Source organism: Nyctereutes procyonoides, unplaced genomic scaffold (assembly GCF_905146905.1).
Source record: "Nyctereutes procyonoides isolate TBG_1078 unplaced genomic scaffold, NYPRO_anot_genome, whole genome shotgun sequence".
NCBI lineage: Eukaryota > Metazoa > Chordata > Mammalia > Carnivora > Canidae > Nyctereutes > Nyctereutes procyonoides.
The window spans coordinates 33,774,513-33,787,828 of record NW_026575043.1 but is presented as its reverse complement, the minus strand read 5'-3'; the positions used below and the strand labels follow the sequence as shown (position 1 = coordinate 33,787,828).

The 13,316-nt window shown below is 37.2% G+C and overlaps 1 pseudogene; it reads left to right on the top strand.

Annotated features, from left to right (window-relative positions):
* Positions 1-9,773: 9,773 nt before the first annotated feature.
* Positions 9,774-11,996, top strand: LOC129508242 (60S ribosomal protein L10a-like; annotated as a pseudogene).
* The last annotated feature ends 1,320 nt before the right edge of the window (positions 11,997-13,316 follow it).

The window sequence follows — 13,316 nt, the reverse complement described above, 5'->3', positions numbered from 1 at the left end:
GGCAAGAGCCTTTTTACTTCCAGAGAATTGGGTTTGACCCAAGGAGATAATATTCATAAGAGTTATCACTGCCTAATGACTGGCAACTGTTTGAAATGCTGTGAGGTTTTGTTTCTATTCCATCCTTCAAAGAACACTTATGGCTGCAAAAAATGGGCAAACATCTTTTTGCTGTTTTAGGAAAGGAACCAAATTATAAATACTTTTTGATAGAGTTATAGGGGCACCTAATTCAGTTGGTTAAGTGTCTGCCTTTGGCTCAGGTCATGATCTCAGGGTCCTGGGATCAAGCCCCATGTTGGGCTTCCTGCTCATCAGGGAGTCTGCTTCACTCTCTTCCTCTGGCCCCACTCCTGCTTGTGCTCTCTCTCAAGTAGATAAGTAAAATCTAAAAATATAAATAAAAATGAAATAAAATAAATAAGAGTTATGAACTAAATGGCTTAACTTGGGAATGCATGATAGGCATGCCTGGGTGACTCAGTGATTGAGCATCTACCTTCGGCTCAGGGTGTGATCCCGGGGTCCTGGGATCCAGTCCACATCAGACTCCTCACAGGGAGCCTGCCTCTCCCTCTGCTGTGTCTTGCCTCTCTCTGCCCTCATGAATAAATAAACAAAATCCCCCCCAAAAAAGAATGCATGATATTGAAAGCAGTATTTGAAATTAGAAGACTTGACATGATGTGATGATTTATCTGTGTGACTTAATTTCTGATACACTGTGGTTTCTGTAATAGATGGCATCTAATATGCCTGCCAGCGCTGGTGTTCCATGATTAGGGCATGAGGCATTTGCATCTGTTATTTAGATCACAGTTCTAAAAATCAGTTTGCTAATTAAAACCTCTGGGAGCTTAGTAAAACATTGGTTCCCAGTCTCCATCCCCAAAGCAGATGATTCATTACTTCAGGGATGGGGCTCTGGAATCTGTATTTAAAAATATCTCCAGAAATGAACCAGGTCATATTATGTAGATCTAATTCAAACCACAATGACATGAGTAAAGACTGGAGCAACGGATTAATTTTGTGATTGAGAGAGTCTTAAAGTTATTTTATTTTTAATTCTAAAGTAGAAAATCTAAGTTATAAAAACTTAAAGAATGCAATATGCAAAACAAGAAAAAAGTTTTAAAGTCATTCATAACCCCACTATCTAGAGCAAAAACTGTATTAACATTATTTGTTTATTTTTAAAATTTTATTGGTAAATTGTGCATGTGTGTATATATAACTATTCATATTCTAAATATATAAATTATTTTTTCTATCTGATTAGTTTTATGTCACATTCCACTTTGCTATTTATTTATTTTTACCTAAACTCAAATATAATGAGTATTTCCTATAATTAAAATTGTTTGAAAATACAATTTTATCATTTGATTTCATTTTTGTGTATGAAAAGCATTATTAACTGCTCTTTATTATCTATTTCTAATTCTTCACAATAGAAAATAGAAAGACAGAAATAAATATCTTTGATTATAAATGCTAGTTCCCAACTTTTATTAACTCTTCAGTATAGAGCCCTAAATATGGGATTACCAGATCAGAGGGTTATAGCAGATTGAAATGATTGTGTGAAATGTTGTCAAAGATTGAATGAAGATTAATATGGCCATGAGAATCAGAAAGAAATGAATTAATTGGCTCAAGATTACGCACAAAGAAGTAAATTTTATTAATTGAGCCTTCGATTTGTTCTATCACAAACAAGATTATGTTGCATAGATAAATAAGGTATAACTACACAAGAGGAGAGAAACTGTATGTATCAGGCATCCAGGTGCCTCTTACCCTTCTGCCTGTGTACAGTGAATGATTGAATAATTGACATCCTATCTCTTAGGACAAATGTGGACAACATATCAACTTTATGGTATAAAAATGAATTCATTGAGTCCTAATGAAAATCTTTAAAACTATTTTCTAAATTGTGTTTTTTTAAAGGAAATATTCATCATCACTGTAAAAATATTATTTAAAGTCTCCCCAAGTGTCTTTATATACATAATGTATGTGCCTCACTGTTAACTGGTCAGTTTGAATTACTTGCCACTTCAGAAAACTGAATGGGCATTTGGTGAAACTGACAAATGAACTAAAAGAATAATTCAAAAAAAATCTGAGAGGCTCAACTTCTTGATCTAAAAGAATAAATTTCAATCCCAACTCTGTTATATCATTCATGAAATGTTAACTGACTGCCTTAGATCACTGAGTTTTAGGGCATCTTAAACTAGAACTGCTACATAAAACATAAGGAAAATAGTGATTTTGATGTCTCAAAGGAGTAAAATGCACCTGAATAGTACGTTTGGATTGTTTAAAGTTAGTACTTAATACTTTGGATACCAAGGTGTTATAGTTATTCATTTAATTACTATAATAGATAATGTATTACCTTAACAACAAGAATAATTGAGCAGTTGAAATTTTGGAGTGTAGATGCTCACAATTCTTAGTAAAGGCTAGTGCGTGCATGTTCTAACATCTGTATTAGGGTTCTGTTCAGGAAATTAGGAACATGATGCAGCATTGTGCTAGATGTTTTTAAATCACCTAATCATTCATTCGGTTACTTATTCATTAAACAAATATTTACTGAGTGTTTATTATGTGATGGCACTGAGTTTGGTGTCTGGCTCACAACAATGCTTCCTCACTCTTGAGGAGCTGTCATTCTGATGAGCATAGAGAGCAAGACAATGAGCAGACCACCAAAGAGCAAGATGTCAAATGGTGATATGTACTATGAAGCTGATAAAACAAGATGATGTGAACAGGAGCGAAAAGCAGGTACAGATGCTTCTTGTTGGAATGTCAAGAAAGATGCCTATGTACTGACAATTAAGTGACAGCAGGAAGCAGGCCTGGGGATGTGGTCTTCTAGCAGAGCCAGAGGCTAAAAGGAAGGCCTGAGACTTTCAATCTTGTATGAGAGACAAGAGTAAAGGTAATATATCTGTCAATAGTGACAGAGGACAGCAGAAAGGTGTGTAGGAGCTATGTACAGTATGAATTTGGATTCTCCTCTAGGAGGAACAGGAAGCTATTGTAGGTCATGCTCTTGAGGGTCATTGGTATGTTGTGTTGTTGTTGGATTGGTGGTGGTTATTTTACACACTAATTTATTAATCTTCATTCCTTTCTAATTTCTATTCTTATTTTTCCTACCTTAGGTCTCCCTCTGACTTTCTGGTTAAGACTTAAAAAAAAAAAACTATCCTGGAAAGGTATGTGTTCTGTAAATGTCTAGTCTATATTGTTTTTGCTAACTGAATACAATTATTCAGAAATACGTAAAAGCCATCAGGATAGCTCAACAATTGCAGATGTTAAGCACATCTGTGTAAGGGAATGAAAAGATAAGCCACAGAATAAGAGAAAATATTTGCAAGTTATATTTCTGACAAAGTATTTCTATTTAGAATATGTGAAGAATTTTCAAGATGAAACAGAAAACAATCCGATTTTTTTAAAAAAATGGGTAAAAATTTGAATAGACATTTAACAAAAGATGTGACATGAAAAAAGCATATAAAAAGATATTCAATATCATGAATAATTACATAAGTACAACTAAAACCAAAATGAGATGCTGTTACATAGTTAGAAGAATGTCCGTAATGAAAAAACTGGCCATGCCAAATACTAGTGAGTTTTTAGAACACTCAGACATTGCAGATGAAGATACCAAATGTCACATTCACTTTGAAAATGATTTGATGATTCCTTACAAACATACACTCACTTGCTATATCCCATGCCTAGAAATATTCCCCAGAGAAATGGAAACTTGTATGTATACAGCAGGTCCTAGCAACTGTTTATAGCAGCTTTATTCATAATCACTAAAAACTCGATACAAATCCACATGTCATTCAACCAATGATGGGATTGTCAGTGCCTTCACACAAAGACACCTGGAACACACCTGCAGGTGAACAAGCTGGCTTTATTATTCATTGAAGTGAGGAAAATACTTACCCAGGAAACTGTGAGGTAACTGAGCCCAAGATGTCAGGAAAACCTGACATGATTTGGTTGATTCTGGGGAGTCAACCCAGGGAAAATTCACTCTAGTATTATAGGTAAAGGGGTGGTTCTATGACTGGGTATCTCAATAAAACTTGTCTATAGAGAGGAGAGGAAAGAGAAAGTTTAAGCTGAAATTGGTAAAGAAGTAGTAGTTACTCATTTAGGGAGAGAAGGGAGTGTTTTGTATTTTGTGGTTTGCACAGTAACTGTCTGAAGTGGATATTTGTAAGATTGCTTTTGTCAACAGGAGAACAGTATAGCTTAGCTGCAAATACCAGATGAGTCTGAAATAACATCACCACCTAGCGATGAACCTCAGTTCCTGAACTTCAGGGCCTGATTTTTTCTTTCTCTGGATACACAAAATGTGGTATATCCATATAATGGAATACTATCGAGCAAGAAAACTGAATGAGCTTTTGATTCACGCATCGACACTGATGAGTCTTCAATGCATTTTGCTAAGGTGCATTAAAAGAGCTCAGAAACTAATCTTAATCTTACAGAGAAAGGCTCCTTGTTGCCTGATTCCAACTATAAGGCACACTGGAAAAGGCAAGACTGTAAGGAGGACAACATGAATGGTTGTGGGGATTGGGAATGGGGAGAGGAGTTATATGTAGCATGGCAAAAATCTAGCAGAAGGATACCATTATGGATGGAGGTGTACTGGTGGATATGTGCCTCTATACATTTGTTAAAATCTACAGAACTGTCCACCACAAAATGTGATGTTTGCTAAATGAACACAGAACCAAAACCTATATTTGGTAGAGGAGGGGGATGCAGACTGTGGCAAAATGAATGGTACTGCCCTTATACAGTAATCACATAACCACACAAAACTCATGGATGTGGTCAGTGCCCTTCATTGAAGAAATCATAACAAGAACTCCAACAACTGATGTGAATAACATTGGAAAACAGTGTTTTGACTGGTTACTATAAAGCAAAAGGCAAAAAGAAGTATATCCAAAAAATAGACCCTAGTTTGAAAAAAAAAAAGGTTTTAGGAATCTAGATTAGGAATTCTGAAGTTATTTTATTTGTATACTAGTACTGAACAAATAAGTAAATATAGATAAAGAGAGGGAAGTTTCTCATTGTTTGAGAAAGAAATTACAAATAAGAAAACAGAACGGCTAGAAAATGCCCTGTCATGCTAGACTGGAGTGGGAGGTACCAATATGGATTCATTTTTTAAAGTTATATATAATGTATAGAAATATGGATATATGTCTGTGCACAAGTTAGCATATATGTATATGTATATCCATACATGTATTTCCCAGCTCTATATACTGAGAACAGTGTAAATCAGTGATGTCCCAGTAGCAATAAGCACGCCTAGAACCAAGATCATAATTTCTAAATACTATTTTATGATGAAAAGAATCATGGCTTTTTGGAACACTGGTTTGTTTCAGGAGTAGAGCATGGAAAATATAAGATAGTTCTGGAGCATTTTGTGATAATAGAATATAAAGAAGTGCCTGAAAAGTGGAGGTGCATTAAAAGAGCTAAAAAACTAATCTTAAAGAGCTCTCAAATGCCAAAGCTAGAACTACTTGAGTAACAAAATAAATATAGCCATGGATTTCAAAACAAAGAATAAAATAAATATACACAAGTTCATATAAGTAACTGAATAAATGATGGAGGAATGAACAAAAAGCCCCCATGAAAATTATAATTAATAAGTATATAAGGAATGAGAAAAAGTATAAAATCATCATTGGGATTGCCATAGGCAAAATCCATGGAGGGGAACTAAAAGAACATGTAAAAATTGAAGCCAAAACAGGATATATGCATAATCTTATATTTTGTACCCTGAAATATTTAGTGATTATGAAGGGGAAACTTCCAGGGGCAAATCCTGCAAGTCGCCACCTTAGATAAGTGATCAAAGTCGGTATCTCCAATAAAACATATCAACATCATGTACCCTCAAAAGCATCACCTCTGTGCTATTCTTCCAAATAATGCAAAATGTCATGAGAAAACATTAGAATAGACCCAAGTTGAGCGCCTTTCTATGAGGCAATGACCCAGTGTTCTTCAATGGTGATAAGGACATGGAAGTCTGAAAGACTTTTGTAGAAGGAGGAGATTAAGGAGACATGACAAGTAAATGCAGTGTGGGGTCAGTTCATGGGAGAAGAGGCGAAATCTGAATAAACTCTGTGTGTTGGTTAAAAGCGGTATGCCAAGCGTTAACTTCTTAGTTTTCTTAGTTTTGCACCCGTTCTATATATCTAGAACACAAAAAGAGAGCTGGGTTGATAAGAAGTGGCCATAAATGGTGGTTTATTTATTTTTATTTTTATTTTTTTAAGATTTTTATTTATTTATTCATGAGAAACACACAGAGAGGAAGAGGCACAGACAGAGGCAGAGGGAGAAGCAGGCTCCATGCAGGGAGCCCGATGTGGGACTCGATCCTCGGTCCCCGGGATCATGCCCTGGGCCGAAGGCCACGTTAAACCACTGAGCCATCCGGAATGCCCCATAAATGGTGGTTTAGAGGCAAAGAGGAGAGGTCTTCCACGGGTAGTATCAATAGCCAAGGGAAGCTAACATTTCTGAACACTTCCCTAGATATACTCAAGTGTTTTAAACACTGTTTCATTCAAACCTCACAACAAACCTATGAGGCATATACCATTATTTTCCTGCTCTAAGAATGGGAAACTAAGGATGAACAATTTTAAATTACTCTGCTGAGATCACGTAACTGTAGTTGAATTCACTTCATGTTTCTGGATTCAGTACACTTAACCTGCCAACACTGGTTACCTGAATTAACAGAAACCGGGGAGAAATCCAGATTTCCTCTTCTAGGGTTCATCAAATCAAAGTTCACACTTCAGCAGATTATTTATCCCCTGCAACTGTTTTGGTTCTTTTTGGCAGTCCTACCAGTTATAGCTTATTGGCACGTGGGTAGCATGTGGTATCAATAGATGCTGAAATTCTTTATCAGATTCTGTTTTTTTTTTGTATTTGCTCAGTGCAATATAGAATTATGGACCTATAATACTGACTGTGATAATCAGAAACAGTCCATACAATCCTCGAATCAATATGTTATGTCCTAGGGGATTTATAAAATGCAAGACATTATGAAGCAAAATATTGTAATGTTACTGAAATTAATCCCTTAAAAACATATACATTCTACAGCCTTCTTCACATACAATGAAATATAAAAGACATAAAATTCTTGAAATCTGTGCTCATCTTTGTTTTCACTAGATATAATTTTCCTCAAATAGTTTATGCTTACCTATTTGAGATCCTTTTCTGGGTTTCCTAGACAGGTGATGGATGCTGATGTCTGTTTTCGCTTTTGGCTCTTATTACCAAATCTTAGTATTTGCATGAATATGCACTCAGTGTATAGACTTTTAGTATTGATTATTTTACAATTGATTTTTCTTGAAGCTTTTGCTTCCCTCCATTAAATACATGCTCTGGCAATGTCAACTCAGGATATTAGTTTTAATCATCAAATATCCCCACTTAAATGGGATACTCATGCTGTGCAAATTATCTGCTGCAATTTTTTGGAATAGCCTATTTATTTATTTATTTATTTATTTATTTATTTATTTGGTTAGTTCAGTGATTAAACATTAGGAAATATCTCTTGATTCCATTGACTTTTTCAGGATTGTGTGTCTAAATATCGCAAAACATACAAATTTGCCTTTTAACTTGTCACACCTGGGGCAGCCCAGGTGGTTCAGCCGTTTAGTGCCACCTTCGGCCCAGAACCTGATCCTGGAGACCCGGGATCGAGTCCCATGTTGGGCTCCCTGCATGGAGCCTGCTTCTCCCTCTGCCTGTGTCTCTGCCTCTCTCTCTCTCTCTCTCTCTCTCTCTCTCTGTGTGTGTGTGTGTGTGTGTCTCATGAATAAATAAATAAACTCTTTATAAAAAAAACTTGTCCTACCTGGTTTGTATTTGGATTTCTCTAGTGTGGTCTGGAGCAGCAGTGACAGGCGAAATTCATCTATGGAATGAGCATTAGCTATTTAGGGAGTATCAGTCTCATCCTGGTTCTAGGGACAAAGAGTGGCAAGATCTAATGTGACATATGTCATGACTGGAAGCCGAAGTGGCAACTTGCATGTTATTAGCCACCATGAAAGGTGTGTAAACTTTATATTTTCTTATTTAAAATCTCATTTCTAAGTCATTTAATAGAATTTGAATGTTACAGTCTACCTAGGTCAATTTGGTATTATACAGTTGGAAATTTTAATTGTCTGATAACAACAACTGTTTCTACTGTACTGTGACAAAAGTCTAAGATGCAGTGGCCTGGGTCAGTCTCTGAGCCATGTTTATTGCTGTTAATGGAAGGAGCCAAGGCCAATTACTGCCTGAATAAAGGGAATGTCAACTTCTCAGCCACAGCATGGTGTACTGAAAAAGGCCAAGTTCAGAAATAGAAAGGAGAAAAATGTCAAAGTGGACCAGCAGCTAGGGATTCTTTGCCCATCCCCAAGAAGGAAAAATGTCATTTATCTTTTCCTAATTATGATCTGTCTCCATCCGATCCCAGCTGATTTTGCTCCTAATGGATGGTGCTTCTCTTATATCCACACACAAAAATTGGAAAAAGGGGAATGATAGTACCCATCCTGAAAGACTGTTCCAACAATTTCATGAGATTATATATGCAAAATACTTAGCATGGTCCCAGACATATTGTAACAAGCCAATCAATGCCAGCTGTTAATACCATTATTGTACCTACCAAAGCCTTATGGTTGGTAGTTTAATATATTATGATTCAGCCATTTCCATAATCCTGTATCACTGCAACAGCCCTGGAATACCCCATTGGATCTTAAGGATTTTTCTTTATTCATATTGATTTTCTTACATTAAAACTTTCTTTATTACTAGCTGTCACAAATTTTCAGTGATTTTCTCTTGTCTAACAAATTAAACCTAAGCTCTTAGAGGCAAAGCTAAACACTGTTCCAAAATAATCCAATTAAGAAATGGGCAGAAGATCTGAATAGACACTTTTTCAAAGGAGACATCCAGATGGCCAACGGACACATAAGAAAGATGCTCCCCATCACTCATCTCAGAGAAATGCAAATCAAGACTATAGTGACATCCTGCCACACACCTGCCAGAATGGCTAGTATTAAAAAGATAAGAAAAAGCAAATATTGGCAAAGATGTGTGGAAAAGGGAACCCTCTTTGTGCTATTGGTAGGAATGTAAACTGATGCAGCTGCTATGGAACACAGTATGGAGACCTTCCAAAAATTAAAAAAAATAGCTTGCCATGTGTGCGTGTGCAAACACAGACACACATGTATACAGACACGCACCCACACAATTTAATATTACTCACCCATGAAAAGAGGAGATATCTTCATTTGTGACAACATGGGTGGACCCAGAGGGTATTATGCTAAGTGAACTAATATAGAAAAAGACAAATACCATATGATTTCATTTATATGTGGAATCTAAAAAACAAAACAAAGGAGCAAACCCTACAGAAACAGAAACAGAGTACAAATTTGTGGTTGCCAGAGAGAAGGGGGCTGGGCAAAATAGGTGAAGGAGATTAAGAGGTACAAACCTCCAGCTGTGAAATAAATAAGTCCTGGGGATGGAAAGTACAGCACAGGGAATAGAGTCAATAATACTTAGTAACTTTGGGTGGTGGTGGGTGGTAACTACATTTTATCATGGTGACCACGGTGATTCAACCTGGAGCAGATGGTGTTTGCTCTGAGCTGAGGCTGGAAGGACAAGCCATGGGAAGTGCTCGTAGGGGTATTAAACTGTCGCTTTGTTCTCGTGGGCCTGGAGGACTCTGGAAAGCTGAATGTTGTCGGCTCCCAGATCTTTTCTCCTGGCACCCCCTCCTGCTGATGTGCTAGGAGTGGGTCTCAGCTTTTCCTGCCTAGGCACGTGTATGTTTTCTCAGGGACCCTGGGTAGGAATCCAGTTTCTGGATTTCTCTTAAAAGGAACTGGGTAATGTTTAGCTAATTATTCGGTATGTCCACAAGAGGATCCTCTGATCCCACTATGTCGCTGTTCACTCAAGAAGCGATGACCTCTGAGAATATTGTATAAAATATACCTCAAATAGGGGATCCCTGGGTGTAACGTCTCAGCTCTGAAGTGAATGCACCTGTTCAGTAAAAGCATGGACCAGCCCACTTGAGGGGACAGGGGCTTGCTCTCCGGATGTTTAAGCTGAGCAATTCTGTGTTTAACGTGTATTTTTACCTTTCCTGATGGAAACCTTTTTCATGTAGACTGTTCAGTGTTCTTAGATAATTGTTAACAGTAGTTAATGATTTTTGATGATTTGGAGTCATTTGAGGTATATTTTCTTTTTTTTAATTTTTTTAAATTTTTATTTACTTATGATATTCACACACACACACAGAGAGAGAGAGAGGCAGAGACACAGGAGGAGGGAGAAGCAGGCTCCATGCACCGGGAGCCCGATGTGGGATTCGATCCTGGGTCTCCAGGATCGCGCCCTGGGCCAAAGGCAGGCGCCAAACCGCTGCGCCACCCAGGGATCCCTGAAATTCTTCTTTCTTGAATTCACTTTTCATCTTTATCTTGTGACATGGCTAGAAATTCCCAGAATATTATTATCTCCTAACGTGGGCAGGACAAATCCTTGTTAAACGAGTTTTTGGAAGGGATAATACATAAAATAATGTTGTGAAATAAAGAAAATGACTAAAACAGCCTTGATGAATAGGGTTGTAATGGGAAGTAGAGTTGGGTGTCTAATGCTTGGATTGTCCCGATTTGGGCAGGAGGTGGTCTGGTCCTGTGAACACGGGGGGAAAAGTGTTAGAGACCCACAGAACAATGTGTCCTCTCAATGGAGTCATCTAAATAAAATAGATTTGGGAAGCAAATACTTTGTCTAACATTTGAAGACAGATCTTAGACAAAAACAAAGCATTGAATATACAGGACTTATTTTATATATAATTACTTCTAGAAGAAATTGTATTTTGGGGTAGATTATACAGTATAGATTGGGGAACTGTACACAAATCAATTTCATACTTTCATTCACATAAAGTTCCAAGTCTAGTTTATGGTGTTAGGAGTCAGGATACTATCCTTGGGGACGTAGTAACTGAACTGACACCGGGAAGGTCCCCGGTGCTGGTGATGGTCTTATTTCTGATCTCACTCCCTTATCCATTCTGGAAATACAAGGGCTGTGCACATATGATTTGAGGACTTGTCTGCATCTAATGTTATACCTCACAAGTTTGAGGAAAATGTAAGCGAGCCATGAGCAACACAGTCTGTACGCGACACCCTGTACGAGGTCCTGCATGGGAACCAGTGCAAGCACCAGAAGTTTCTGGAGACAGTGGAGCTGCAGATCAGCCTGAAGAACTATGACCCTCAGAAGGACAAATGCTTCTCGGGCACCATCAGGCTTAAGTCCACCCCCGCCCCAAGTTCTCCGTGTGTGACCAGCAGCACTGTGATGAGGCCAAGGCAGTGGACATTCCCCACATGGACATTGAAGCGCTGAAGAAACTCAACAAGAATAAAAAAACTAATCAAGAAGTTGGCCAAAAAGCATGATGCCTTTTTGGCTTCAGAATCTCTGATCAAGCAGATCCCACAAATCCTGGGTCCAGGCCTGAATAAAGCTGGCAAGTTCCCTTCCTTGCTGACCTACAATGAGAACATGGTGGCCAAAGTGGAGGAAGTGAAGTCCACCATCAAATTCCAGATGAAGAAGGTGCTATGTCTGGCAGTGGTGTTGACCATGTGAAGATGACGGACGATGAACTCGTGTGCAGCATCCACTTAGCTGTCAATTTCCTGGTGTCCTTGCTCAAGAAGAATTGGCAGAACGTCTGGGCTTTGTACATCAAGAGCACCATGGGCAAACCCCAGTGCCTTTACTAAGACGGTTTAATAAATCCTAGTGCTACCGTAAAAAAAAAAAAATTATTGAAGAAAGATTCCATTGCTAAAAATGTTTGGAAAATAATGCTCCATTAGAAACTGTCTTTTAATTTGTTAATATAATGTTTAACATAATTTCATTTTCTAAAACAAATTGCTTGATACATTTCAATTCTTAAATTATTCTGCACAGTGGGAAAACTTCTACAAATTAGAATACTGGAGATCTTCCAAAAAGGTAACTTGTAAAAAATTGAAAAACTACCCTAAAAATATCAGTCTATTTGCTTTAGACCCTTCTGATAGGCAGCTTTAAACAAGTTTTCCATTCTTGAATTAATAATGTACTTCTTAAATATACTTATTGTTATAAATCTGAAAAGATGTTTTATCTTCCACCTAACACAATTTAACATCTTCACACATCAACTTTGTTGTGTTTTAATAGCTTAGGCACATTTCAATAATGTTGGGTTTTATTTTGTGATTTCATTACAAAACAGCTTGCGCAAACCAAATTCAAACAATCTTTATATTTAAAATTCCATCTGAAAATTCATTTCTGGGTTTTAGTTTTTCTTTAAAAAGAAGCAAACATTTAGCCATGGCTAAATGAGCCATGGCTCACAAAATGTAAGAACAAAAAAGTAAAAAAAAAAAAAAAAGTTCATTTTGTCTTTCCACCAAAATTCCTTTGTTTTACAAAAAAAATGTTTTCAAACTTTAATTGATATAATCATACTATCTTAGAAGGAAATTTTTCTTTGTTTTGTTTGGTTTGATTTTGAATTTTAATGGGTAGTCTAATTTTTTAAAGATTTAAAAAATATTTATCATCTAGATTAAAACGTTATTAGAAACTGTATGGAAATCAGAATCATAAACTCTGAGTTCTAGTGCTATTTTTACCGTTAAATTTCTCTGGGCACCCATTTCCTTGCTGGTCTCAGCGTCCCCCAAAGTGGAATCTTTCCCATAGGCAGTCTCTGATTCAGCCTCCCACCGAGTTCTAGGCCCGACTTTTTCATGACTGTTGACACACTGTGGAGTCCTACCGGAGTCACCTCACTCTATCGCACATACTTTGTAGGGTTCTGAAGGGTGAGACCTGGTTCAAGGGGAAAGGTCACTTGAGTTATCTACGATGAATCATTTACAATGTCACACATTTTTGTCCTATGTCCCTCAAAATTCAGCGTGCTCCAAATCTCAATCTATCTCCCTAATTGAGCAATGTCTAGTCCACCTGTGACCTCTCTCACGTGCACAATCATGCTCAAAGTTGAGGTGCCTGTCTTCCTGTCTATGACAGTGAAGGGG